The sequence below is a fragment of the Canis lupus genome, chromosome 11, assembly GCF_048164855.1.
Source record: "Canis lupus baileyi chromosome 11, mCanLup2.hap1, whole genome shotgun sequence".
In the NCBI taxonomy this organism is placed as follows: Eukaryota; Metazoa; Chordata; class Mammalia; order Carnivora; family Canidae; genus Canis; species Canis lupus.
Genome location: NC_132848.1, coordinates 21,806,852 through 21,810,772, shown reverse-complemented (window position 1 = coordinate 21,810,772; position 3,921 = coordinate 21,806,852).

Sequence of the window (3,921 nt, the reverse complement as noted above, 5' to 3'; positions counted from 1 at the left end):
CGCCCAGCGCTCGAGGGAGGGAGGCGTGCAGGGCTGCGGCACCCCCCCACCCCCTGACCTGGGTCAGGCCTCCCCCCCCATCCCCGCCCCTGCACACCCAGCGCTGACCTGGGCCCCCGGGGTATGTGTGACATGCACCGAGGGGCCTCGGGGACGAGCCTGGAGCCCCAGAACAGCTGTGGGAGCTGCGACCATGGCCAGGACCACCCCCCCCCCCCCATCCAGGAGTGGCCCTGCCAGGAGTCCCTGCACATGGGGACTTGTGCTCACACAGGCCCCGTGGCCGGCCCCAGGCCAGAGCCGGCCCCGCATCTCCAGACTCAGGCCCCACGCGCTCCTTCTGCACACCCGTGCCCAGAGGGCCGGGCCCACAGAGGGGAACTTGCTTGGGGTTACGCCGCACGGTCTAGGAGGAGTCTGGGCAGCTGGACGGGGTGCCCGGGGCTCCTCTTGCAGGGCGCAGGGGCAGGCAGGGGAGCACAGGGGCACCTGGTGTACACGAGGGCGTTCTGCTGACTTGTGGGATTATGACAGGGATGGAGCGATGCCGCTCTGACCCCCCGACCCCGAGGTCACTCTTTATAGGACCCTGCGGCTTCGCCCAGGCCCACCTGCTGCAGGAACATCACAGACCGTGACTGTCTGTGGCGGGAAGGCGGGGCCTCCACCTGCCTTCCTGGGGCGGCAGGGGGTGCAGGGGGTGCAGGGGCAGTGGGGCCACAAGGGCAGTGGGGGCACAGGGGCGGCAGGGGTCACGGGCACAGGAGCATGGGGGGCATGAGGGGCACAGGGGGCATAGGGGGCACGGGGCACAGGGGCAGCGGGGGGCAGTGGGGCCAATGAGGATGGCAGGAGGCCATGGGGCGGTGGGGCCATGGGGGGCACGTTGCTGAACAACAGCCCTCAGAGCCAGAGCTCCAGTTCCCCCCGCCGTCTGTCCTGTAGGGCTGGGGTTGTCTCTGCACCCCAGGCTCCCCCTGGCACCCTGGCCCGGGGGACACAAGAGCCTGGCTCTGTGAGTCCAGAGCCCATGGTCGGCCCCGTGCTCCCAGCTGGTGGGCCAGGCCCTGCATCACAGGGGTCGACCCCCGGGGCCCCCACGTGTCCCAGGTCCAGGGCCCGACCCTCCTGGGAGCCGCCAGTGGCACCGAGGCTCTGCCCAGGTCAGGCCGTGGCCTGGGTCCGGCAGCAGGACCGAGGTGTGTTTGCTGCGAGCTCCTCCCGCTGCGCCTGCGGCCCGGGGGCCACGCTCCTTGGGGGATCACGCTCCTCGGCCCTGGTCTCCTTTCCCGGAGGGGGCGTCCCAGCCTCGCTGACCCTGGCTGGCGGGTGGGCGGCCCCCGGGACTGAGGCAGGCGCTGGTGTGGAGGCCGTCCCCCATCCCCTGCAGGCCCCCCCTGCATCAGGGAGGACTGGGCAGGCCTGCGGCTCCCGACCCCGGGGAGGAGGCCCTGTGCTGTCAGAGGCCAAGGGCGCCGCGGGCAGGCGTGTGGTGGGTGGCGGCGGCCGCCGGCTCCGAAGGTCCAGCACTCTGGCCCGAGGCCGCGGGCCGCCTCCTAAGCCCCCGGCACGTGTGGTCATTGTCGCCGTCCGGCCCTGGGGCGTGCAGGCCCCCACCTCCCCGCGGGCCCCCACCTCCCCGCGGGCCTGGCTCCCCGCGTGGTGCTGCAGGTGGTAAGATCTCGGTCCTCCTCGGGGCGAGTAATACTCAGCGGCGCACACACCCCGCCGTTTCCTCCCGATCACGCGGCCCTGTATTTGGCTGCCGTGGACATTGCTGCTGTGACCCTCGGGGCGCACGGGTCCCTCTGACTTGTGTCCTGAGGGCAAAGACCCCATCGTGAGATTGCTGGACGGTGGGCGAGTTCCGTGGTACTGTCTGGAGGAGCCTCCGTCCCGAGCTCCGCAGTTTGCACCCCGAGGGCCCGCGGGCAGTGCGTCCCGCCCACGCCTGCAGCTCCCCGTGCTGTGGGTTTCAGCCTCCCGCCCTGTGCGACGCCGGGGCCCCTCGTGGTTCCAGTGGCGCCTGGCTCCTCTCCGCGTCTGTCGGCCGCCCCGATGGCCTCCTTGGGGAGATGCCTGTTCACGTCTCCTGCCCATTTTTGGGTTCAGTGCCTTCTCGTGGGGCGCTGACCGCGCGGTGCTACCGGTCTCACTGCAGCCTGCAATCAGACGCGTCCTTGGCAAACCTGCCCCCGTCCCGCCGGCCTCCGGCTCTGCCGACTGTCGCCTTCGCCATGTAGACGCTGTCTCTCTCGCTCGGGTCCCAGCCGTTCATGTTGCCTTTTCTTTCCTTCGCCTCCGAGACGTGCCTGGGGAATGTCGCTGTGGCTCACGACAGACCCCTCGCCACCTGGTCTTCCCCCTTCCGTGCTTCGTAGGGTTTCTGGTCTCCCAGCTGCGTCTTTAATCCACTTTGACTTTTCCTGTGTATGAAGAGAGTGGCCGGCTGCCCTGTTCCGCGTGTGGCCGTCCAGCTTTCCAGACCCCTCTGTGGGGGGGACGGTCTTCTCCCCGCTCGATGTTTCCCCTTGCGTGTTTTTACCCCCTTTGTTGTAGGTTAAGTGACCGTGTAAGCGTGGGCTCCTTGCTCGGCTCTCTCTTCTGTTCCACTGATGCTCTTAGGTTAAAAAGAAACAACCAGGGATCCCCGGGTGGCTCAGCGGTGGAGAGTCTGCCTTTGGCCCAGGGTGTGACCCTGGGGTCCCGGGTTCGAGTCCCACATCGGGCTCCCTGCATGGAGCCTGCTTCTGCCTCTGCCTGTGTCTCTGCCTCTCTCTCTCTCTGTCTCTCATGAATAAATAAATAAATCTCTAAAAAAAAAAAAGAACTGCGGCAAGAGCCAGTCCGCCCTGGGACTGTGGCTGGAGCGTCACCCCTGGTCCCAGGCCCACGAGGGTCTAGACCCCGTCTCACCTCACATCACCTCCAGGCAGTGGAGCCAAGGCCCGCAGAGGCAGAGGGCCCCGCGGCGACTGCGTGGCGAAGCCCCGGCTGGCTTGGGTCACGCGGCCCCGGGGAGCAGGGGCCTCTGCTGCCAGGAGGGAGGCTTCCAAGGTCTAGAACGGGGTCCCCCTCCCAGCGAAAGCAGAGTTTGAGCCAATACGCCAGTATGAGTGTGTTTATCCCCTTGCACGCAGCACACGCGCAAGCGTATTAGGAAATACTTCTAATGGGATGAGAGACGCCAAGACAAAGATGAAGTCGGAGATGAAGCGACTCTAAAAGCATCTCCACGGGCCGCTAAAGCCCTTTTGCTTTCACTAAAATATTCTGCTTAGACACATCCCCCCAATGAGTGCGATCCGATTGTCCGCGCTCTGCTGTTTTGGGGACCCGGCTGCGAGCTTCGTGCTGCTGCGATTCGAAGGCCTGCTTCTAAGTCTTGTTATTTGCGTCCTTGGCTTTAACGTGCACCGGTGATGAGGAAGCTTCTCGGCAGAGGCCGCGGGACCAGCGGTGCCGGAGCTCTGGGCCGGGCCCCCCAACACCCGACTCCCCTTCGTACTGTTGCCTGTGCTGCAGGGCCGTGGGGGGCCGCAGGGGGGGCCGTGGGGAGCCGCGGGGTGTCTCTGGGCCCCTCCTGGGCCAGGCCGGGCCTCTCGGGGGCCTGCAGGGTCAGCGCGGGGACCGTGGGCGTCTGACTCGGGGAGCAGTGCGGCTCCTGGGTGTGTGCTGCCCCCGGGGACCTGGTAGCTCATCTGCCCCCTGGGCCCCCGCTGCGAGGACCTCACCGCTGCCGCTGTGACCTCCGTGCTCTTGAGCTTCTGCCCCTGGCACCCGGGGGCCCTCGGGGGATGCTGCTGGGCTGCTTCCCCGATGCCCCACGACCCTTGTTTCTGGGGGGCTGGCGACGCAGCCGAGGGGAGCCGCCCAGGGGGCAGAGCGTGGAATCTGGCCGGGGCCGCGGAGCCGGGGCCC